Raw genomic sequence first — 26,142 nt, 5'->3', positions numbered from 1 at the left:
TGTTATATCTTGCTCCTTCAGTTCAAAATGTTTCTGGGTCTACATGTTTCTTTTCACAACAACAGATTGCTTAAAGATATGCTATTTAATTTATGATCTTTCCCCTCCTCTCTTACTGATTTCTAATGTAATCCCCACATGGTCAGAGAACACACTCTACACAGTGTCACCTCCTGTAACCTCATGGCTAAGGCACTGTTGCATGTGCACTGATCATGTGTGTCTGTATTGAGTGTGGATTTTAGTGGGGGTTGTCCTGTAGGTCAAGGTGATAGGTAATTGTGATAATTTCCTAAGATTGCTATAACATGTCCCCCAAATTGGCTTAAATGACACAAATGTATAGTCTCACAATTCTGGATGCTAAAATCCAGCTCTCAGCAGGAGCCTGGCCCTGGACCTCGGGGGAGATCCTTCTGCACTGCCTCCTACCCTCTCATCATGATGGGCACCTTGACTGGCCTTGGCTGGTAGTCCCCGGCCTCTGACTTTGCGTGGACTGCTCCCTGTGCATCTGCTCACCACCCACCACCAGTCTCTACCCGCCCTCGGCCCTGTGTCTGTGTCCACATTTCTTCTTCCAAAACTTTAGCATCAGCCTCTGGCCACATCTGTGGGGCATTTCTAATAGATTCGCCCTGAATGTGGTCAGTGCCACCATCACAGGGTCCTGGCTGCACACAGAGGAGATTGATAATGAACAACAGCACTCCTCTCTCTGTCTCTGTCTCTGTCTCTATCTCTGTCTCTGTCTCTCTGTCTCTGTCTCTGTCTCTCTCTCTCTCTCTCTCTCTCTCTCTCTCTTCTTCCTGACTGGGAGTGCTGTGGGACCTGCAGTCGAGCTCCTGCAGATGGGCGTCCCAGCCACAACAGACTGTACCCTAAGACTAGGAACTGAAGTCAATACACGCTTATAATACAAGTTGCTCTTGTCAGGTATTTTGTCCTAGCAACCAATCATAGCAACACCTCATCTTGCTTACTTCTAGGACCAGACAGAGGGAAGTGCCAGATCTTGTGTTACACAGGCCTACGTTTACATCCCTGCTTTACCATTCAGTGGCTGTGTGACCGTGGCAGAGTGGCTGCACATCTCTGGTTTCCATCTGGTAAATGATAAAAGAGACAAATGGCAGAGGAGGCCAATGAGGAGATTCTGGACATAACACAACCAGCAGGTCCCTAAATGCTCCCTTCCCTCCCTGCACCCTACCTCCTCCCCAGCCTGCAGAAACTGCTGTGGGCACGCCTGGCTTGCTTCTAAAGCTATCTCTCCTTGACCCTGGCCATGCCAGCCTGGATTAGTGGTCCTGGTTCCTGAACCCAGCATTCTGGTTTCAGTCTCTGAACTTGATCCGGCTCTTCTTCCAGGGCCAATTTTCCATCACCTGTTCCTACCGCTCAGCACAGAGCCCCAGGCAGGGCAGAGGGTGCTGCAGCAGTGCCCGGCTCGCAGCTGTAGTTGCTCCAGCAGAGTCTCAGCCTGGCAGGGAATGTGGCTAATTTTAGATTGTCCTGGGCTCACATCTGATGTGAAGCAAGGCCAGCCAGTTCTACCTGCCCCCTCCGGATCTCCTCAGGGCTGCAGGTTGTCAGAAGCGGCGTGCCAAGAACTTGAGATGCATGTTGCTGGTTGCCTCAAAAATCTACTTGAATGTGATAAGCTAAAGCTTTTACTGACCTGGCATGGCTTGTTTCCCGCCTACCCTGAGGTAGAGGCAGTCAAGTGTGAGTAAGGCAGAGGGTCAGAGACAGGAGGAAAAGTCTGGTGTGAGCAAAGGTAGAAAGGGTTACTGAATGATTTGTGTTTAGTTGGTGTAGAAGTCATGGGACCAAGTGTCACTAGGAAGCAGTAATGGCACTCTGCTCCCAGACCAGACTCCACACGGAGCAGTGTGGATTGAGAAACTTGGGGCGAGGAGGAGGAGTTGAGTGCTGACTCCTCTGTGAGCATTTGATGCTATGCAACAGATTGGAGAGCACAGTGCGGCTCAGAGATTGTGAAGCCCAATGAAAGAATTCCTGGGGCTGCAATTGTGGTTCAGTCAGTAAAGTGTCTGCATCAAACGTGAGGAGCTGAGCTCCGGTCCCTAGTACCTGTATGAGACCAAGGAGTGGTGGTATACACTGTAACCCTAGACTGAGGGAGAGCGAAGAGAGGAAGGAATAGGAGGCAGGCAGGCCCAGGGTCTCACTGGCTAGCCAGTTTAGCCAGTTGGTTTAGCCACTGGTCTCAGTGAGAGAGGAAGATGGCCAATGCCACCCTCTGGCTTCTACATGAAAAAGGATGCACACGTGCCCAAAACACACATACACACAAAGCACATGTACATGCAAACATATGCATCCATACCACACATATACACAAAACACACACATATCCCATACCTATGCCACACTACACACATATGCGCACACATACATATTTCATATCTACATACACATATGTACACAAATGCACACACATAAGACACATATATACCACACATACACAGAAACATAAATACATATATACCACATATAGACACAAACATATATCCCATATCTACCCCATGCTGTATACATATACACAAACACACACAATGCATAAGACACACATATACCACACATACACAGAAACATACATACATTATACATATACACATGTATACAAGCACACACATGTGCAATACACCCACATATACCACATATTTACATACACAATATACCACACATACAATTTGCATATAGACATACATATGCCACATACATACACATATAGCATACATGCACAAACACATATATATATCACCAATACACACATATATACTAACACATACATGCACAAAACATGTATATTCATACTATACATATACCCAAACATGCACATATACCATACATACATATATACATACACATATACCACAAACATACAATACATACACATGTGTACACACAAATATACTACACATACACAGATTCATATACATACACCACAGTACACACATATTCACAAACATAAATCTTTATCACCCACTCCAAGGCTTGGGTAATATGGTATCATACAGGGTAGGAAGGTTGTTAGAGCCAAAGACAGGGAAAGGAGCTATGAAAAGTTGTCTTCTGAATATGACATGGCCACTGTAATCACGGACACACTAAAGATGTGGCTGCATACACAAGACCTGCATGCGAAGGCATGTGACGGTGGACGTACTAGCTAAGAAGAGGGGACAGCAGGAGTGGGGGAGATAAGCAAAGTAATGGAGGAGAATTGTATCACAAGTATGCTGTATTCACGTATGGGATTGTCCAAAACAGGAAGGAAAAGAAAAGCAAACGAATAAATGCTGGTTCAGAGATGCAGAAGAAAGGTCAGGAGGAGAAATGGATAAAGGACGGGTCGTGGAAGGGCCAGTCAGATTCTCCATGAGGCAGCACCTGGAGTTGTGTGACCCTAGAGCTACAGTTTTTTATTTATATTAAATGGCTCTCAACAATTTGTTAAGTGTCTGTGACAGATACCAGATGCTTGGATACTACAGTAAGCAATACGGATAAGTGTCTTGCCTATGTGTATCTAACAAGTTGTCACGGAAGACAGAGCAGATGAAAAGCCACGGTAAGAGGCGTGTGGTACTGAATGCAGTGATGGAAGGAGACGGAATGGAATAGTGGGACAGCAGAGCCCCAGATGGGAGAGCACAGGCTCCCCAACCACTCCAGGCAGAGGGACCAGCAAGTGACCAAGCCCTGAGCAGAAGAGAAGCAGGTAGGTCTAAACACTGGGAAGAGGCCAGAGTGGGCAGAGGGCAGTGAGCTAAGGACAGGGTCTGAGATAGAGGGTGACTGGAGGACTGTGAGTGTTCGTCGGGCTGGGTAGGCAGGGCCTGCTTCTATGTGGAGAGATGACTGAGGAGTAGATACCATGTGACAGCCATGAGACCCTTAGGAAGTAGCCCAAGTGTTACTGGCACTGGTCTGGAACCCTGGTAAAAGAATGCTTTCTGGGCCTGGCATGGAGGTCAGTGGCAGTGGGCCTTCCAAGCACATCTTGGGTTCAAACTCCACGAATGTTCCCAAGCAAAACAAAGCCTCCTTCTAGGTTTGATAAAGGACAGAACCCAGAGTCTGTTTCTATAAAAGGCTCTGCCTTTGTGATGGATGGGACTGGACTGTCATCCCTAGAGTATGTTCTCCTAAAAGCTCTTATCAATCAGTTTTCTGGTTAGCTTGAGTAAGATTACAATGTGTTCTGGGAACTGAGCCCCGCCTTTTCTCGGTCAAACATCAGTGTTAACTCGGTTGTTTAACGAAACAATCCTTTCTCTTTAGTCTCTTGGTTGAAGAATCTCACAGTATCTTTTCCTGTGAGGTGTCTCTCACCAAAGGCAAACTGTGGAACTAGCTTGTGAGGAACCTGGTCACTTGCAATGAGATTATAATGAGACGTTGGCGTGTGCTTTCAACTGAGGCTCTAGAGTGGTGTCCTTGACATTCCTGAGGTCAGTGAGCATGTTCAGCCTTCGCTGAGTTTGTGTGACCCCAATGCCTCTCATCCTTACACTTCTGTTGTGTTCTGTTCTCTGGCTGGGCACATGGCCCTTGAAGGGGCTTAAAAAGAGAAGATGGGGGTTAAGAGAGTGGCACAGTGGTGTGGGGGAAGGGGGTGTCCAGGCAGGCCCTTGTCCAGGCACCTCTTCTCCCTGAAGGACCACACACACAGACATGGTATAGAATAGAGTTTATTCAGAGTAGAGGATGGGAGTTAGTGGTAGAGAGGGGGAGAGAGAGAGAGAGAGAGAGAGAGAGAGAGAGAGAGAGAGAGAGAGAGAGAGAGAGAGAGTACAGTGGTAGTAGAGGCCGGCCATGACCACGTGGAGGGGGGGGGAGAGCCCAAGAGACAGAGAGGTGAGAGTATGTGGGAGAGCGAAGAGCAAAGAGGGAGAGGAGGGGCAAGTAGCTCCTTTTATAGTGGGCCAGATCTATGGGGCGGGGCATACCTGGCTATTGCCAGGTAGGTGTGGGGTGGAGCTTAGACAGAATACCAACAGCCCTAACTGGGGAACTCCCCTAACAATCTGCTGCCACCAGGCCCCGGGGTAAGATCGAGACAGAGGCTGTGCTAGGAAACCTTACTCCAGAGCCCAAACTCTGTTCCTCCGAATGTGGCCTTATTTACATAGGGGTTGATCACTGTAGCAAGGCAATGCAGGTGGGTCCAAATCTGATTTAAAAAGTAAAAGTGACCAATGTGGAGCCACACACACAGGAAAACAGCATGTGATGATAAAAGCAAAAGCCAGGGTGGTTTCTGCGGCCAAGGAATGATGATTGCCAGCGAATCACCAGACAGAGAGGCAGAGAAGATCCTTCCTAGGGAAGGACTCTAGGAGGGTGATTGTGTTGGCCAGTCTTCTGTCAACTTGACCCAAGCTAACGTCATGTGAGAGGAGAGGACCTCAGTTAAGAAAATGCCTCTATAAGATCAATCTGCACGTAAGCCTGTAGGGCATTCTATCAATTAGTGATTGATGGGTGAAGGAGCAGCACAGTGTGGGCGGGGCATCCCTGGGCTGAGTGGTTCTATAAGAAAGCAGGCTGAATGAGCCCGAAGGGGGAAGCAAGCCAGTAAGCAGCACCCCTGTGTGGCCTCTGCTTCAGCTCCTGCCTCCAGGTTCCTGCCCTGTTAGACTTCCTGTCCAGACTTCCTTTGACGGTGAATGTGATGTAGAAGTGTGAGCTGAATAAACTCTGCTCCCCCCCCCACACACACACACAACTTGCTTTTGGTGATGGTATTTCATCACAGCAATAGAAAGTCTAAGACAGTACTTCAAGACTTCTATAGGGGACGTTACACCTCAAAGGTCATGTTGGAAGCTCTGCCCTTCCCCGCCCCAGGAACAGTGCTGAGAAGGGGCACTTTCAGGTGTGAGGGCTCCGGCCTAGCAGACATATTAGTACTGCCATTTCAAGGATGGGTTTCTGTGATGGATAATCTTGGTTGTTAATTCTACACATCTGGAAAGAGCGACTTTTAGTTGAGAAATTGCCTCCATCAGCTTGCCTTGTGGGCATGTCTGTAGAGCGCTGTAGTAAAAGTTATTAAAATCATGACCCATGGTTACGGCCCTGCCTTGGTTATTGAGTTCCCAGATGAAAGACACACTCAAGGCCTTTATATTTACAATAAGCCTTGATCGGCATAAGAGCTTGGCGGATACCCAGCCTCCGTGCCTTAAAATCTACTTTCCTATTGATAACCCTGAATTATTACTTCCTATTTTCTATGTTCCGTCTTGGCTGCTCTGAATGTCAATTGGCCAGCCCTCAAAGCCACACTCACTTGATTCTTAACTCATGGCGACTTCTCCTTCCTCCTGTCCACAGCCAGCAAAACCTAACCCCACCCATGTCTCTTCTGCCCAGCTATTGGCCAATCAGAATTAACTTGGGAGAAGGGTCACAGGGACTATGTGCAGACCCCAAGTCACCAGGACTCACACTTAGCATTACAATAGACAGTGTATTAGTCAGGGTTCTCTAGAGTCACAGAACATATGCAATGTTTTTCTGTATTGAGGGAATTTATTATGATGACTTACAGTCTTCCCAACAATGGTCAGCTGTGAATTGGAAGTCCAAGAATCTTAGTAGTTGCTCAGTCCCATGAGGCCAGTTGTTTTCAGCTGGTCTTCTGTGTAAGCAGGTTCCAACAGATGTGCCAGCAAGTGAGTGCAAGCAGGCAAGAAGAGTGACTCTCCCTTCTTCCAGTGTCCTCATGTAGGTCTCCAGCAGAGGTGTGGCCCAGATTAAAGGTGTGTACCACCACACCTGGATCTGGGACTTGCTTTGTCCCAGGCTGATCTTGAACTCAGAGATCTGCTTGCCTCAGTCTCCTGGGATTAAGCACGTACTACCTTGCCTGGGGCTAAGCTTTTCATGGCCACTATGCCTCAAGATCTTTGTGCAAAGATCCAGGTCAGAAACTTGTGTCTTCCAGCCTCAAGATCTGGATCACAGGTGAGCCCTCCAATTCTGGATTGTAGTTCCTTCCAGATAAAGTCACCTTAATGACCAGGAATAGCCACTACAGACAGTAGAAGACAACACTTCAACAGGGCGTCCTCCTCATTGCTACTTGATGGAGGAGTTGATCAGAAGCTCTGGACTTGGCTATGTAGATTAGGTTGACCTCAAATTTAGGAAGACCCTCTCTCTGGTTTCTGCCTCTTGACTGTTGGGATTGCAGATGTTAGCCACCAGGCATGGCTAAGGTCAATTTTCGTTATGTTAAAAACCATCTAGAAATTCTCTTTAAATGAAAACCTGGCCTTACTCTCAGCTGCATCCCGATAATTTGAATATTTGCAGCAGACCAAACAATAGTAGAAAAGGTGAATTGGAAACTAGCATCGCCCTGGCAGCCAAGACTTGAAGGAAAGAGTCTGAGGGAAGAGGACACTGGCGAAGAGAGCCCCTCCGGTGATTTGCCAGCTCATAACCAACAGGGAGAGAGCCTAAGCCACCCAGCAGAAAGCGGTAGCTAAACAGTAAAGGTCAGGGCTGCCCTGCGGTTTGGCAGCAGAGGCATGAAAAGGACAGGAAGAGTGTGGCATTATGGGATACTTTTCCTCTCCACACCCTTGACTAGACATAAGTGGCATGGGGTCTCGTTGTAAGCAGAAAGCGTAAAGAAAGGACTGGGGACTTAGAACTCCCCCAAGGGCTGCCAGTCTAGTAGCACAGTCTGGCTGTTGCTTTCTCCTGCCGCATAAAGATCCATATCTTAGAAACACAGGCAAGTCAGAAGCAGGCCCAGAGCTACAGACTGAACACCATATTGACTATCCTGTCTTCCGCCACGGTCTTGAAGGAGGTTTAACCTATGAAATCAGAGTCAGCCCAGTGCATCAGGCCTCTAAATTCCCACAAAAAAATCTTACTTTTCAAAACAGCAAGAGGTGCCAAAAGTAGAGAACACAGTGGTTTGAACTCAAGTGGATCAGCCTGTGAAGTGTTTCCTGAGAGGCACCAAGGGGCGAGGTACAGAGAAGTACTCTGTAAGAGACCTCTGAGGTTAAAAAAGTCGGTGACTCTCGATACTGTTACTTTTCTCAAGGCTGAGGCCTCACAAGAAGCCCACAAGAGAGTTTACACTCTCAGAAATATGGCCCCTCCTGGCTGAGAAGGTATGTCTGTCTGCAGGAGAAAACCAGTGGTCACACAGGATCTGAGCTCAGGAAGCAGAGAGCAAACAGAAAGTGTCCCCTGTGAGACCTCAAGCCGCTCCTCATCCTGCAACCCACATTCTCCAGTGAGGCCCCATCTTCTAGGGGTTCCACAATTTTAACTGTCCAAGGTAAAGCCACTCCCTGGGGACTTAGTATTCAACCCCGTGAGCCTGTGGGAGAGGCTCTCATCTGCGGCAGGCTACAGGTAAAAGGTGCAGCACACATTTAAGAGACATTGCTGCCTGGGGCCGCAGTCTCCCATCAGCCTCAGAAATAAACGTGGCTATCTTAAAAGACTAGACTGGTGGCCAGTTGTACATGTCTTTGATGAATAAGCTGATCAATAGAAAAGCTAATATTGCATATTAAAATGGTTTGAACTGGCGAAGAGCTCCTTGCAAAAAAAAAAAAAGGTATAAAAGACATTTAAAGATCAATGTGGGGACAGTGAGTTCTACTCATCCAATGGCGAGAAGGAGAGAGAGTGGGAGAAGTCAGGACTCACTCACAGGATTCTGGTTTAGGCAACTGAGTTAACTTCCTTATGACAAATAATTACAGTGCTGAACCTTGTCTGTCTGCCTGCGGAGTGCAGGCTTCTTAGCTGAAGCAATTCAGAACCACAGGAATTTCCCGAATGCCTGCTACGGCCGGGCATGTTCAGCATCTCACGGAGGCGGGCGAGCACTGTTTGTTTTAACCTTCATGACTAAAATGCACTTCAGATCCCACAGCTAGAAAATGGATGAGTCGCAAACTCAAATCCAAGTATGTTTCTTATTCTAGACCAGAGAACCTTTTATATTTTTTTTTTTTGGTCAGCATACAGAGAAAAGTAACCAGTTCATACATATATGGATTATGTTTTATTCTAATTCACTCACTCATGCAAGAATTCAGTTCCTTTTCCGCCTTCAGAGGAGGTGGGCTAGAAAAATCCTTCCTGCATGCAAGGTCAAGACCAAGAGTTCAGTTCCCCAGAAGCCACATGAATACCACGTGGGTGTGTTAATCTGCCTGTCAATCCAGCCCAGGAGGTAGAAATATGTGATCTCAGAGCTAGCTGGCCAGTGGCACAGCTGGGCTTACGTAAGAGACAGCCTCTGCTCCCAGTGAACTGGTAGAAAAGTGGTGAAGAACAATTCCTGAAACCAGCCTTGGATTTGTTCCCTGGGTCTTCTGGCCCAAGCCAGTGAAAGAACACATTATGATAATAATCCCCAGCAGAATCTTAATTTAGAATTTGCAGAATTCTGGGATGGTCCTCTTTCTCTTCTACCACAGCCTTGACATGACCGCCATTTTGTATATCGGAGAAGATGGCCAGGGGAGCAAGGTGGACGTGGCCAGGAGCTGTGCTGGGGTCACTGCTAATACCTGTGGGGGTCACTCAGACCCCCACACCCATGAAGGCAGAGTGAGCTGAATCAAGCTGGGACCAGATAGAGGCTGATTCTCAGAGCCATAGATGGGAGGGAGCTGTGCTAAGGGCTCTTGTGCTGAGGGCTCAGGTTGAGGGCCTGCCTGGGTCGGTTTGTACACGCCCACACTGGTCTCCTGAGGACAGAAGTCGGGATGCTGTGCCCACAGCTGCTGGGACAGGTCCACGCCCCACCTGGTTATCCTGGAAGGGAGGTGTCAATCATCCTCCAGGCTCATGCTGGCGAGCTCTCTTCAAAACCGCCTCCAGAGACGGCCCTGGAACGCGTGCCTCCCTGTCTGTCTGGCTCTCAGGAACCCTGCCCATCAAATTTGAATAGAGTCCAAGTCAGGCAGGCAAAGTGAAGCTCTTTCTTCTTAGAAGTGGGCGATGGTCCCTCCACCCCCTTGCACATGTGTGTGTATAAGGTGTATATATCCTTTTGAGAGATGCCTGGTCCTGTCTTCTAGCTCTAATGTGTCTGCAGCTCTATCAAAGCTGGCTGTCATCATGGGATTAAGCCTCTGAGCTCGTCTATGTTCCCAGCATTCCAGAAAATAAAAATAAAACAAACTAAAAGAAAGAAAGCAGGAAGGAAGGAAAAAAGTGAGAGGGTTAGAACACTCAGCCAGTTACATCATGAATCCTCGGTTTGTAAGGGCTGGTGTAAGGGGTGGGGGAATCTGGCACTGACCCCAGTCCTGTGATCAGGAACCAGTATTTCCACATTTCCAGCTTGGTCCAGGAAGTTACAGATGGGCACCTTAATACCTGTCTGCCTGACTCACAGGGCTGTCAGAAAGGCAGCAGGTGAAGCCAGGTGAAGCACCCGCTGCGCCCCTGTGACAGCCTGACAAGCAAGGCAGCCGCTGTGATAGGACGCCTGTGGTTCTCCTGGGGAGCGCTGCATCCCTATCCTGCTGTGAAGGGGAGAAAGGAAGGCAGGCAGTTTGCTAGTTTTCCGAGCTGCAGTCACGTTGGGGTGGGGGTGGGGCAGTCACATTTGCAGTCCTGGAGGGCCTCATGACAGTGGCTCCTGAAGGAAAAACTGTTGAGCTACATGGGAGCTGAAATCCCAGACCAGCACCTTATATATCAGACATCCCCTCCCCCTCCTCCCCCTCCCCCTCTGTGTGTGTGTGTTTGTGTGTGTGTGTGTGTAAGGCTTTTACCATTATCCACGGTCAAGCTTTGAAGAGCTGTACTCGACGTTGTATGAGCCCATACACATAGAGAGACTGTAGGTTTGTATTCCAGAGACCAGGTAGCTGTATTCCAGAGACAAGGTATCTCTGTCCTTGTCACTTCACAGCAAACTGACACTTGGTGGTCATGCTGGTGAGCTTACATTTAGTGACTGTAGAATCTTGAAGATTCAGAAGGTCATTGATTCATTTCTCAGTCTTCCAGAGCAGGACTGTGTTTCAGCCGCTCCTGGAGGTCAGGTGGACTCTAACAGATTTAAGAAACGGTCAAGGTGGATGCAGATCCTCACTCTCAGCCTCTAACAGGTGTGCACCAGGCAGTTTCTCCAGCAGTGCCCGGCAAAGAGAGGCCCGTGGCCTCACGAACATCCCACCTCACTGAGGGATGGACAGATGCGCCCACAGGGGATGCCCATCAGGATGGAAAGTTAGTTCTAAAGGAGAGATGAGGGGCACTTGAATTCCCTCTGGAGAAATGAGTGGGTAGCCTATGCAGATTGTGTTTACAACTGTAGAGTCACACCAGGTAAGCTCCTTTCTCCATCAGCACTAAACCCCACCCTGTCCCCTGAGCTAAAGTGTTTTCAAAGGCCACTCATTTGCATTCTAGCGGTCTCCCTCCTGCCTTGGTAACCAGGCTTGCTCAGAGGGTCGTCTAATTAACACATGAAGAGAACGTGTTTGCTTTGCCTTACAATTTTACCATTTCCCATTCAAGATCCTGCAAACTCCATGCCCTGGGGTCTTGGGGTCAAATGGCCAGGATGTGAATTGTATAGCAGAACAAACTGCTCATCTATGGCCCGGAAGCGAGAGACAGAGGGGAAGAGGCCAGGACTCCAGCGCTTTCCTCAATGTCACACCCCATAACTTCACAGGACTCTCTTAAAGAATCCACCACCCTGATACCAAGAATCCACTCACACCCTGATACCAAGTCTTAGAAGATACCAAGTCTTCTAGGGTGGGGGGCGGATTTGTCTTGGTTTGATTTGTGTTTTTGAGACAGGACCTTATGTAGACCAGGCTGTCCTAAAACTCCCTATGTAGCTGAAGACGGCTTCAACTTCAGCCATCAGCCTCCACCTGATGAGAGCTGAGATAGCAAGTATGTGCCACTAGCTAGGTCCCCACACCCCTCAGACCAAGTTTCTCTGGGTAGCTGGCCTTGAACTCTACCCACCTCTGCCTTCTGGGCACTGGGATTACCGGTGTGTGCCACCATGTCCTGGCTGTGCCACCATGCTTCGTTTAAGTAGTCTTAGGATGGGATTTAGCCTAGGGACGCTTGCGTGATAGGTGTCTTACTCACAACCTGTTCTGTTGTTGTGAGTAGACACATGGCCTAGGCAACTTAAAGAGGAAAGTTCTTAAATGGTGACTCGCTTAGTTTCAGAGGGTTGGTCCATTATCATCATGGTGGAGAGTGTGATGACCAGAGTTGAGAGATCACATCTGACCTCCTGGAGATGGAGGCAGAGAGAGAGAGAGAGAGAGAGAGAGAGAGAGAGAGAGAGAGAGAGAGAGAGAGAGAGAGAGAGAGAGAGAGAGACTGGCCCTAGTGTGGGCCTTTGAAACTTCAAAGCTCACCCCCCAGTGCCACCCCATCCAACAAGGCCACACCTACTCCAAAAAGGCCACACTTCCTAATCCTTCCTAAGTCGTTTACCAACTGGAAACCAAGCATTCAAATGGGGGCTATTCTTCATTCAAGGTACTACATAGACAAGCATTTTACCAACTGAGTTCTATCCCCAGGCCCCTGGAACAAGTCTTTACTATAAGGGCTTTGAGGGACATTCAGTGTTCAGATTACAGCATCAGTTAGCCAAGTGATTTTTTTTCCAAGTTCAATATCCTTACCCCCATCCAGTGAGAGCTAGTGTCAAAGTCCTTGTTATAGAATTGAAATGAAAAGACAGAGAGGCCGAGGATTGGGCCACACAGCCAGGAGGCACTGAGTCTGAGCTGCCAAGTCCCCTCCCAGCCCCTGCTCTCTCACTCATTGTGAGGGAAAGCTAGGCTCTGTGGGAGAGCGGTGGAGACTCAGACAAGACTTCTAGGCATAACCCCAGTAGCAGCTATCAGAGACAGAGTGAAGTAGAAATGGGTTCTGTGTGTTGACTGCCAGTGACATGTCTCACATAGACCATCAGTGGCATGTCTCACGTAGACCATCAATAGCATGTCTTATGTTGACCGTCAGTGGCATGTCTCATGTTGACCATCAGTGGCATGTCTCATGTTGACCATCAGTGGCATGTCTCATGTTGACCGTCAGTGACATGTCTCACGTTGACCATCAGTGACATGTCTCACATTGACCATCAGTAGCATGTCTCATGTTGACCATCAGTGACATGTCTCATGTTGACTGTCAGTGGCATGTCTTATGTTGACTATCAGTGACATGTCTCATGTTAACCGTCAGTGGCATGTTTCATGTTGACTGTCAGTGACATGTCTCGTGTTGACCATCAGTGGCATGTTTCATGCTGACCATCAGTAGCATGTCTCATGTTGACCATCAATGACATATCTCATGTTGACCATCAGTAGCATGTCTTATGTTGACTATCAGTGACATGTCTCATGTTAACCGTCAGTGACATGTCTCACATTGACCATCAGTGACATGTCTCATGTTGACCATCAGTGACATGTTTCACAATGACCATCAGTGACATGTCTCATGTTGACCATCAGTGACATGTCTCATGTTGACCGTCAGTGGCATGTCTCATGTTGACCATCAGTGACATGTCTCATGTTGACCATCAGTGACATGTCTCACATTGACCGTCAGTGACATGTCTCATGTTGACCATCAGTGACATGTCTCATGTTGACCGTCAGTGGCATGGCTCATGCTTGCTGCCCCTATGCACACCGTTGCCATTGTCTCATAAACAGAGCTGGCATGACTCTTCTTTCCATTTACCCAGCCTAGTGTCACCCTGCCTGCCATCCAGAAGCCATTGCCAGCTCAGCCCTCTCTTTGACCTTTCACCCTGAAAGGACTCACCGTAGTCCCATGCAAGGGGATTGTCTTATGCAACAAACAACTGCTCAATATGGCCTTTCCCAAATGCCTTTTGGGGGCCAGTGCTCCTATCCCCATGCTAAAGCCCTGCTGTTCTTTGAGAGCACAGCTCTCTGGCCACACCATCAATCTGCTGCTGTCTTTTGTTTCTGGAGGGACTATCTCACAGGCCGGAGGAGAAGAGAGTCTCCTGGACTCAGTGATATTGGGCTTCATTGCCATTCCTCTAAGCAGAAAGCCAGTGAGATACACCCAAGGTGTCCACTGGGATCCCGTGGCCTCTGGTATGAGGACATTCTAAGACACTGTGAGGAGAATATTGGGAAAAGCAATGCAGAGTTGAAGGGCATAAATGGGAAGATCTTGTCCTGGAGTCTCCATGCTGAGGTAGAACCTTATTCGGGAAGGATGAAAGGGCACAGGGTGTGTGGAGGAGGTGTTCCCCACCCAACACCTGATCTCCAACTCAGGCCAGCAGGTAGGAGGAGGGAGAGAGGAGAGGCAGCCTGGGGTGGTTTTGTGGATGGCCTAGATTTCATATTGATATGAGAGAGAGGGAGAGAGGGAGAAGGGGAGAGAGAGGGAGAGGGAGAGAGGGAGAGGGGGAGAGAGAGAGAGAGTCCTGCTGAGGAGATGTGAATGCCAGGCATGTCTCGTCTGTTTTAATTGGACTTCTCTCCTCAGCCCTGGCTGGTGACAGGCCCGGCATAGGCTCCTTTTAGTCAGTGAGATTCCCTTCCCCCCAGAGAGAAGAGCAGCAGTGCTGAGCCCGAGGGAGGAGGATGGGATTTTAACTGAAATGTGCTAATTCAGAGGTGAATATTATTTTGAATGACATCAGCAGGTTGCTCTGTGGTTTGTCCCTTAGTGAGGGGACCTTTTCAAAAAGGAAGCAGCTCAGCTCCTGTTAGAGCTAGAACAGGGGCGATCTTCTGGCCTGTTTTCTTCTTTCTATGGAATGTGAGTGGGGAAGGGGCCCTTTTCCAAGAGGGCGGGTGTACACAGTCACAGTGAGGGAGGCAGGAACCGGGGCCTAGCACTTCATGACAGGAATCAGCACACAGAGTCCTGGACCATGGAGAGGTCAGGGCTGCAGGCAGGGCACTAAAAAATGCCTTACTCTGAAAATACCTGACACCTTTTCTCGACAAAGCACAAAGAACACATTCCATTGAAGTTGGAAGCAAAGAATGACAACCCCCGCCCCAACAGTATCTGGTTTGAGCAAGGATCAAAGCTAGCTAAATGCGGTCTCAGTGAACAGTGGTGAGAAGACACTGGGGACACAGCATGCCTGGTGCTCTGCCCGTCCCAGAAGCAGGAAAGCAGCCCAGGACTCCACTGTGGGCCGTGGGGAGGGGCGCTGCGTCCCAGCTGCTTACTATTAGAATGGGTTTCTTCCGCCCATGATCCCTAACTTCTGCAAATTTCGTCTATTCCCCCTTCAAACCTTAGTTCAGCCTTCCCACCTCCTTAATGTCATGGTTAATCCTCGCGTCTCCCCCACAGGGCTTCAGAGCTGTCCACGCCCCTGTCCCCTTCATCAGCTTCAAGCTTCATAGCACCACCGTGTTGTATGAGACCAGTGCGGAATGGATGTTCAGAGAGTGCCATCGACCTTGAATTAAAAATTGACGGAGCCCTTGGTCTCTCCGAGTGGGCTCGTCAGCCTGCATGTCTCTGGCGGCAATTTCAAAAGCAAATGCTGGTGGTTGGCTGGATGCTCACCGAGTTATTTCATTTTAGAGAGAAGCTAGGTAACATCACAGGAGAACATCAGAGCAGAACCCTATGCATCCCAAAGTGGCCATGTTGGCTTCTGACCCATTTCAAAACAACTACTCTAAAACAAACAAACGAGGTTGTTTTTATTTTGACATTCGTGTGGGGCAGGCACTTATGTGTGAGCACACACACACTTGTGTGCAACATGCATGTGGACGCCTAAGCTTGCTGTAGGCACTTGCCGCGGTGTTCTTCTACCTTATTCACTGAGGAAGGCCACTCAGTCAAACCCAGATCTCACTGATTGCTCTCGGAATCCCCTTTGATTACTTACTACAGCTGGGATCACAGGCCTAGCTGGCATTTGTGTGGGACTCTGGGAATCAGAACTCTGGTGCTCACACTTCCTGACAAGCGCTTCAACCACTGTTTATCTCCTCAGCCCTCTTATTTATTACTTTTTCTCTGAGCAAGCTTTGAGGAATTATGTCCAGATACAGGAAGAATGGTCCTTATCAGTTCGACCTGCCAGATGTCCCCTCTGCTGGTCATCAACTCCTGTCTGTGAGAGTGCTCACCCCTTTCATTCCCCACTGAAACTGACAAGACCCAGACCCAAAGGACTTAGACCCAGCGGGCCTGTGGTTTGTGTCACATGCTCTTGAGGTTCAACATCACTTCACAAAATAAGCAGAAAGGAGATACATCACACACACAAACACACACACACACACACACAGAAAGAGACAGGAGGTAGGAGTGGGGGTGGGGATCTTTCAAAGGTAAATTTTGTGTGTTACAAGTACCTGGTTTCCAACAGACATGCCGTTTTCATTATTGCTAATGTTGTACGAAGACCTTTGTCCCTTGAGCAACCAAGGAATCAAAACTTGGCTAAGACCATTTTCCCTGTGGGTTCAGGTATACTGGTCGTATCCAGATGGCACCAGGGACCACACTGCTTCAAAATATGGCCATGAGGAAAAGAGGCTTTTGCAACAGGTTTTTTGTTTTTTGGGGGGGAGGGCTCTGTTTCTTGGACATTAACCTCATGAGGGTGACAGATGGACAGAGAAGCCCACGTGTTTCTTCTGGACTGCTCTTCAGTGACACACACTTAATGTTACCCCCCTTTTTTCCAGCTGCTGTGACACCTTCATGTCCCCCGTTTCCTTACAAACTCCCCTTCTCCAGAATTTCAGAGAGAATATAAGGACTTAAGTATTTCCTTTGTCGGGAGTGGGGCACTTGGCTTTCAGACTCTGCCATAAGATCTTGGGCTTAGCGTGAAGAAAGCAACGTGAAGGTCTCATGTCACCTGGCCCTTTCCCACTGGATTCCAGGTTGTTTAGATTCCACTTGAGGAGTTCAGTGTCTTCCTCTAAGAGTCTCACCCTCAAGATGGAGCACTGTACCTGCCCTGCTCCCACGTGGATCTGTAGCAACCGATCTCAGCAAAGCTCTTCTCAGACTGTTGGCTGAGTTGTCCTTGTGTTCCAGAGGCAGTGACCAAGGACCTGGTATTGTCTGTGTCAGGAAAAAAAATGCTTGAACCATTTTTTGCTGAGCGTAAAGAACAACCGTGCAGGAGGATCGAACACAGACTTTGCTTCCCGCCTCTCTCAGCCACGGCCATGTTGATCAACCCCAGCTGGTTTCTGCATCGCCACCACACTGCGTTCTTTCTTGCCCTTCACATGGGTGACCACAACAGCCTGATCCTCTCCTATCTCCGCCCTGCTCCTCTTCATCCCCACATGGTTTTCAATAACAGTACTGTTCTACTGCAGTCTGAAAGTAGAAGCCCTTGGCGAAAGACTCAGGCTCCTATCGCTCTCTGAATCATGCAGAATTCCAGTCAGAACCGTAAGGCCTCTAGACCCCCCTGCCTCTTTAGTTTCCCTTGCTTCCCTTTCTTTCCCCCTTTGAATGAATGGCTATGTTACTAGATTTCCCCCCTTTGTACAAAGATGCCAAGCTGTTCCCTGAATTTAGAATGTTCTCCCTCTGGGTCACAAATGTTGGCTTTTAGATCTACCTTGTGGGTGTTACTGTAGGAGAGTTTCCTAGTGTCAGTACTGGGCAGGTCATTCAGTTAGTCTCCTCTAAGACTTTGTGCAGTTCCTGCACCATCTGTGGCTATCTGATGGCTGCTTTAGGACATGCATGCCTTGCTCATTGACATAGCCCCCGCCCCAAGGCCCTAGACACATCTGGGGGGAAAGAGTCAAGAGTAGTTGTGAGGAAGGTCCTGGCTTCTTTCCCCAGTTCTGCCAATCCTAAGCTGTGTGATTTTGGTTAACTTGTCTTGATCTCAATGTTTTCACCTAATAAAATGTGCGTGATGGGGCTGGGGAGGCGGCTCAGCTGGCAGAGTGCTGGCCAGGCATCCATGAACCCCTGGGCTCCACCCCTAGCACTATGCGAACTAGATGTGGTAGTAGGTAACTGCCATCCCGGGACTGCAGAGGTGAAACAGGGGGAGCAGAAGTCCCAAGGCGTCCTCTGTTACAAAGCAAGTTCAAGGACAACCCTAGGCTGTATCAGACCCTGTCTTAATAAAGAAAGTGAACAATAATCACTTTGTACTGAAGACTGTTGGAACCAAATGATAAATGTAGCTTGCAACAGTTCAAAAGGTGCAGGCCATCACGTGCCTGTGGAGTTGCGTGTGTCTATTATTCGCATTGGTCATTTAGCCTGACTCTCAAAGTGCATGCCTCTTAGCCATCACGGCTTCCATTCTGAACAGCCAGGAGAATGCTGGTGCCCTTGACTAAGTTGGCTCTGGCTAATACGTGTGGGGTGGTGGGGCAGGGGGATGATCCAAGTGAAGACTGCTGAACGGAAAGGGACCCAGGTCTTTCCTGCTCCTTTTGCCTCACTTCCCCACGTTGGGAAGGTCCCATCTCCCGTCAGTAAGATTTCTCACCGGCTCTGTCCCAGATCCGGATCCTGTCCATGTTCCACATTGCCCTTCTCTTCTCCTTGGGGCCGATGAGTGGTGCATCCTTTATAACTGGTTCTGGGCTAATCTGTTGAGCAATGGTTCTCCCGAGACTTCAGTGGAGGGAGGGCCCGCAGCCGGGCTGAAGGGTGCCCGTAAACCACAGCAATGGCGGGGCACTGAGCTGCCTCTCAGGGACCCTGTCCTCACACACTGGAGCCACGGCAGGCCAGATGAACAGACAGCCATTCGTTTTCTGCATAGCAGATTTGAAACCCATAGGAGTTTGGGTTCTAGTCCCACAGTCTGATAAAGTTCAGCTGGCAGCAGGGCTGAGTGTCACTGAGGCCTGGGGTCTTCCAGGCTCGCAGCAGCATAGACAGAAAACACGGTCTCCTAGCTGTAAAGCCGGGGCGCCTCATCCCTTGCTGACTAACAATCAGATGAGTCCCTTTTCTTAATTACTTACAGTCAGTTAATTAGAGGCTGTAGAAGAGTCAGACCCCGGTACAGCTGAAGGGGAAGGAATCGCTCATCGGTGTGAGCGCTGGGCGTGGGCATCTCAGGGGCCGGGCGCTGAGGATGCAGATGAAGCTCAGTTGGTGACAGGCTTATTGATCCAGTGCAAGGATCTGGGTTTGGATGCCCCTCACCACCTGAAAGCCAGGCGTGCCAGGATGTGTGCTGGAGGGTCCAGGGTTTGCTGGTCACTCAAACCAAGCAAACCACCAAGTTCCGGGTTCACTGAGAGACAGTGCCTTGAACAATATGGCAGAAAAAAGAATGAGGTAGTGAGCGACTGGAGGAAAGATGTGATGCTGACTTCAGGCCTCTACACACATACACACACACAGACACACACACACACACACACACACACACACAGAGAGAGAGAGAGAGAGAGAGAGAGAGAGAGAGAGAGAGAGAGAGAGAGAGAGAGAGAGAGGATGGATTCAGCGGTTAAAAGCACTTCCTACTCTTGCAGAGGACTAAAGTTCCCAGCACACACATCTGGGGACCACAACCACCAGCTCCAGGGGCTCCAACTCATCCAGCCTCAGCAGAAACTCACATTTATGTGCACACACCCACACAAAGGCACACAGAGACACACACATACAACTTTAAAATGATAAAAATAAAATGTAAAAGAGACATCACAGAGGCTGTTTAAACCTTCTGCCCAGCGCATCTCCCACTCGCTGAGCTGTCTCTTCCTCACGTCATTCCCTCCGCTGCCTCAGTTTCTCTTCTCATCTCTTGCTCTCCTGCTCCTGTTTGCTCTATAACAATGATCATCTTCCTTTGGTTTACTTTAGCAAAAGCAGGAGAATTTCTTTTAAGATAACAAAGATGTCTTGTAGATTGGTCCCATGTAGGACTTCCTGGCACAGAGGCTAGGATGTCCAGCCAGCCTCAGGGAGCCGTGTACTTCCAACCCTCAAGGAGCCACGTTCAGCCTCTCCAGTGCCCAGACTTTGTTCCGTTCGGTCCCAGCCACGTCCCCTCATCTTATTGTCTCTGGCAGAATCAGACCCCTTGGTGTTTCCTTCTCTCTCCTGGACCCACTGCCCATGTCCTTGTGGCCATCTGTGCTGGTGTAGACAGACACATGTCATAGTCATTGCTACTAGCACCCCACCTGTAGTGGCTATGTAGAGAGGGAACCTGGTGTGGAGCAGGGCTGTCTCAGAAAAAGGTTAAGTCCCAAGAGATTGTGGATGGTGCTAAACGGTGTCATCAATTCACAGTTCATCTGGGGCATTGTTTAACAGCAAAGCCATTTGGATGGTAAGAAAGAAGCAGATATGGGGTTTCTCAGGTCTCTCAGGTCGGGCCCTGCACTGTAGGCACCAGGCCCTTGACTTCAGCCAGAAGTCACTCTTGTCGAAAGGAGTTGAATATTGCACGCGCATTAGCCCGACACCAAGTAGAAAGCTGGTTTCCACCGAAGGCTTTAGTAGCTACAGAGAAGGCAAGTCCAGGCACAGTAAGCCCTGGTCAGAGACAGAGCCTCACTGGCAACTTAGGAGCCCTTTCCAGGAATAGGCTGGGGGTGGGGGAGGGCTGCGGAAAGCAAGGAGCCCTGAATGACCGAAGCCCTGATGGAGGAAGGAATGTTCCAGCACAGACTGTACGGCTCGCATTCTGATAAGAGCAGAGAGCTACACAAGAGACTGTGGGGTCAGAGCCTGGAATTCAGCCTCGCCGTCCTCACTCTTACCTAAGAGGAGCTGGGATGGCTCTCGGAGTGTCTTGCGTGGCTGCTTTATGTGATGTATGAACGTCTGTGCCTGTCACTCAGGGGATGGACTCATCACCGGCACACTCCACTGTGGACTTCACAGAGTATTCACCCCCACGCTGATGTCATAGGCGTTTGCAGCCCTGGACCACGTTCTGAGGTTCCAAGGCCTCTGGGGTACCTCTCCTCACACATCTGTGTCACTGTGGCTCAAGGGTGGCCCGTGTCAGAACCTCACAAGGTCACGGGCAGCTGTGACTGCTCGAGGACTGCTCACTCTCTGTCTTGGTGCCGGAATGTTTAAGTGCGCAGAAACACTCACCAGGAACTGGAGAGACGGCCTGATGGGCAGGAGCACACAGTGCTCTGGCACACACACTGGGCACCCCAACACTACCTGCACCTCCAGCCCTGATGGATCCGGTGTACCTCCAAAGGTACTTACACACAGGTGCACATGCCGTCCATACAAATATATACACATATGTACATATGTATGTATGTGTGTGTGTGTGTGTGTATATATAAAGTAAAATAAAATAAGTAATGTACTTTGCTGGTACTCTTGCAGACATAGATGTGCTGACCAAACCTTCCATTTGAGCAGGACGTTGTTCATGGATAGAGAGTCCGAGATTCTAGCCCTTTCCTGTGTGAGTGGTTGGGAAGTATTTGATGCTGCAGCCCCTCAGGGCGGTCCCCGTGTCTCCTCCTAGTTGTCAAGCACTCTAATAAGTCTTCTCTTTTTTCCTTCACGTAAGAATTAGGGAGCTCAGCCGTCTTAACCCTGCGTCCTGGTGTGTGGTACCCGACTTACCCTGTTGACAAGGGTCTCTACGTAGAGACTCATTTTGAGAATTTTGAAACTGCCCACAGATAGCTCAGGTTAGACCACACTATTTCACTTGATCAACTCCATAATAAATCTTTGTATCTGTTAAAATACACAATTGTTTCTCGGTATTCTCTGGCTGTTTTTGGAGGTTTATTCTCCCACGCGGTTGTTCTAAAGTTCTGTATTAGGATTTGTATTGGAATGGCACAGATTGATGTTTTGAGGGCAAATCTTTACCACGCTGATTACCCCCTCAGGAGCACAGTTCAGTAAGATCAACTTAGTAAAACTTCAAAGAAGCTTTCTCAGTCATAATGTTTGCAAATGTTTTGTTTTGTATATTTGGGCATTTGATTGTTTTCCTTGTAATTATTGACTTCTGAAACCAGCATTAGAAGCATTCCTGGTTCATCTATAGAAAATATTAGCTCTGCAGGACTGTCTGCACTTGACAATAGACAACCACACCCAGAAGAAATCATCACTTCTGTCTCCTGCCCTCCCCTCCTGCCTCTGTTTCATTTCTGGTTTTGTATTTTTAGAGACAGTCTCATGTAGCCTAGGCTAACCTCAAGCTTTCCACGTAGCTAAGGCTAGCCTTGAACCCCTAATCTTTTTGCCTCTCTTTCCAAATGCTGGCCTTGTAGGCCTGTGTCCCACACCAGCTCCTTGTTCCTAACTTAAATGGAAAAGCCACTTTAGTATCCAGTGACATGGCTTACACAGCGTAGGAGATTTGGGATGTGTTTGGTGAGGCCAAGGATTTTCAGTTTTCCTTGCTTCCCTTTTTGTTGCCTTTTTAAAACACAAACAGTGCTAAGTGCCGAGCGCTTGTTCAGTGCCTGCACCTACCATCTTGTGGGCCGCCCCTTTCACCTGCTATTTGATAAATAACTCTGACAGTCTTTTCTGAAGCTAGATATTCTGTGGGTGCCTGGGGCACAGATTAGCCTTATGTTTACAATGTTTCCTCTGTATTTGTGAGTATTTCAGATTCGTTACATAGATGTTTCTAGACAGAGTGGCATACCCTGTCCTGAGTAGCTTCAGAATCGTATTATACTGTCTCATAAAACAGATGCAATGGCTTGGTCTTTGGCTATCATCTGGAACACCGTGTGTAAGACGGGACGCGCTGTTCTCCGGGCACAGCCATCTTCCCCGTTACTCTCCTTTTTGGGGAGAGATGCTTACGATGACCAGTGCTTCTTGCTTTTTCCCTTTTTTATCACTCTGTCAGAGTTAATATGGCACACGCAGGGCCTCCTCCAAGACGTTGGTTCATTACCTGATAGCCACTTAGCGTGCCAGGCCTCTGAGCGGGCAGTTTTTATGCCTCAGGAAAGAAGGAGAGGAGGGATCGGGTTTCTTGTCAAGCTCGCTGTAGGAGCAGAGTGAGCTAAAGCGAACCCAGCCAGTCTGCTGCCTCAAGCTTGCAGCTGCAGACCCGTGTGCTCATCAATTTCACACTGCAGTGAGATCTTTCTACTCTTTTTCCTGACAACATTTTGTCAGTTTACATATTTATCTAAAATTATATGGCAATTTGTTTGACATTTCAAAAAGGTTACGTGTGCTCTAACAGTCTCATTGTTTGACTCTTGCCGAACCTTAATGATTTCACTGTCATTGTGCCTTCTGCTGCTTATTTATTAATATCACTGTTGTTGTTGTGGGGGTGAGGTGGGGTGTGCACGTGCGGACGTCAGGGGACCACTCTCTCTTTCACTTTCATGTGAGTTCTGGGGGTCACACTCAGGTCGTCAGGCTGAGTCATCTTGCGTACTCTGTGTCTGCTTTTAAAATTCGTGAGTTATGTTAAAACTTTGTTCTCCTAGTCCACGCGTCTGAGTGGTAGGCGTCCGCGGTTAGGAGGCTGACTGGGAGATAAAAGCACAGCACCGTCCACGCACAAGCACATGGAGCTGAATCAGCCGGGCTCCAGGGCTGTGTCCGCCCAGAGCCGGAAGTTTCCGCAATGGAACATTAACAAAAATACAAGAATAGGATTTTTTTTGGTTCATGCTTCTGCTGGATTTTACATTTTGATTGTTTTTCAGAAGGGTATGACTTTAATCTTTATTCTCTAGGTCTTTCTTTAGGATTTGTTAATTTTTTTTTTTTTTAATTTCCCATGAAGTGCTTAGCTGTGGTCAGTCACTTGGAGGGGAATGCTTGCTAGCGTTCTATGGCCAGGAGAAAACGGCTTAGTTAAATAATGCTCAAGTTTACTTTTTAATGCTCATATTTAAGGGAGGCTACACATTTCTCTGTGAATACCAATTCTACTTTAATCTTACAAACTTTTTAAGCATGTAGTATCTTTTTAATTTTTAAGAATTCCCAATATGGTGGGTTTTTTTAACCTAGGTTTGTTTCCAAAGCTATCTTATAATGTTGGTTATTTGCAATTAGTGCAGATTAACATTGCACCCTCCTCTTTTAAATCATGTTTCATAACTACCTTAAAAATTAGCTCTATGTGCCAGTGAAATGGCTCAGCTAACCCTGAGTTCAATCCCAGGACCTGCCTGGTGGAAAGAGAGACCAGCTTCCACAAGCTGTCTCCTGACCGCCACGTGCACACATAAATAGCTTCAATAAAATTATTTGCATTATTATATTTCTATTGGGCACAGGTTTTGTGCTGACCCAGGCTGGCCTTGAACTCTTGATGTTCCTACCCCAGCGTCCCAGTGCTGGATTAGAGACACGCACCACTATGCTTAGTACGATTATGTCCTTTTGATCAGCATTTGAGAAACTCGTGTTAGCCTGTTTCCATCCCGGCCTCAGCGAAGCAGGCTCATGGGCCAGTGACACCCAGAAATGAAGAGGGCTTTGGATCCCGGGAGGTCGCGGGCGGCTGCTCTGCGGTTGTCATCGTGCCACAAAATGAATATATTGAACTGCATCGCAAATAATATGGATATTGTTTGGACCACCATGAGAAAAAGAGCAAGAAAGACGGTTGGCAGGCTCATGAACGTTCACAGAAGGGCAAAAGGTGATTGGCCTGAAGGCTAAACTCTACCATAAACAGCGCCATGCCGAGGAAATACGGATGGAAAAGACTGTTCAGACACGTGGAAAATGGGAGATCCCTCTACCCAAAGTTCACGCCCAAGGAGAAACAGAAGTATTGAAAGTTATTTGAACAGGATAAAGAAGAAAGAAGGCACAAAAGAGGCTGGTTACTAAAGTCTGCTCTGTTGGCGATGGTTTGACAAGAAAACCACCTAAGTGTGAAGGGTTCATTAGGCCAGTGGGTCTTCATGTCACACACTGAGCTGAAAGCTACCTTTTGCCTGCCTCGCCTCAGGGTGAAAAAGCGTCCAACATCCCCACTGTATACAACCCTGGGTGTGATCACCAAAGGTACAGTGATCGAGGTGAATGTGAGCGTGAGGGAGTCGGGCCTTGTGACACAAGGAGGTAAGTGGCTTGGGGAACGTGTGCCCAAGTTACCAACAAGCCTGAAAACGATGGGCGCAGAAATGTGGTCTTGCTGGTTTGACAGTGATGTCATACAAGCCATCCCTCTTAATTCTGAGTGGAATACTCTGTTTCCTGTTTCTGGATTAAGATGCGAGCTCTCACCTGTCTCCGACACAGTGTTTTCGCCTTGGCATCGTGAGCTCTAACCTGAAACGGTAAACACTTTTCTGAATACGTTACCCTGGTCATGGTGTCTCATCACAGAGATGGAAAAGAAAGCCAGACAATCTTTGTTATTTTTTTCTATGACTGTATATTGTAGTGTTAGAACACTCTAAGCTCTGGGAGCTTGCTTCCACTTTTGTCATTTTCTCTGAAATTTCTAGGCTTGTGTGTCCGACACCGTCTCTGGTGACACCGGAAAGTTGGACTTCTCCCTATGAACTTAAAGGAGTCCATGATCATTTGAATATACAAACTTTAAATGCACATGGCTTAAATACCACCACGACATTGAAAGCACACAGCAAATTGAAAACAGAGAAGTATGGTCTTTCTAAAGGCTTCATTTACATTGATTTTTAAAACAGACAAAAATACAAATGACCATTTAGCTTCAATTTGTATTTACTTACTAATCCAATAAATACTATAACATATAAATACATATAACACATACATATAACATATAATACATATAACAAATACATATACATATAACATAGAAATAACATATAAAATACAGTAACAAAAGCAATCCTTTTTGGCTTGGTGGGATATGCAAATTCTACCATAGTGCCATCCTGAGAACACAGTACTTGTGGAATTTTAGGAAGAGGCCGTCAGTGTATATTAACAGCTTCTAATGTATTCAATGTATATTAACAGCCTGTAATGTACTCAATGTGTAGTAACAGCCTCGAATGTACTCAGTGTGAGGTAGTAGTGTCTAATGTATTAGCACACATACATATGAGTGTAACTGGAGCCATGACTCAGGACTTGGGAGCTCTGACTGCTCTGGCCCAGGACCAAGGTTCTGTTCCCAGCACCCACACGGCAGCTCAC

At 48.0% G+C, this 26,142-nt stretch overlaps 1 pseudogene; it reads left to right on the top strand.

Annotated features, from left to right (window-relative positions):
* LOC127689840 (ribosome biogenesis protein NSA2 homolog) overlaps nt 1-25,153 on the top strand; it is a 51,197-nt pseudogene extending 26,044 nt beyond the window's left edge.
* Nucleotides 25,154-26,142: the final 989 nt, after the last annotated feature.

The sequence above is a fragment of the Apodemus sylvaticus genome, chromosome 7 (genome assembly GCF_947179515.1).
Source record: "Apodemus sylvaticus chromosome 7, mApoSyl1.1, whole genome shotgun sequence".
Classification (NCBI taxonomy): Eukaryota; Metazoa; Chordata; class Mammalia; order Rodentia; family Muridae; genus Apodemus; species Apodemus sylvaticus.
This window is presented reverse-complemented; position numbering and strand designations above follow the sequence as displayed.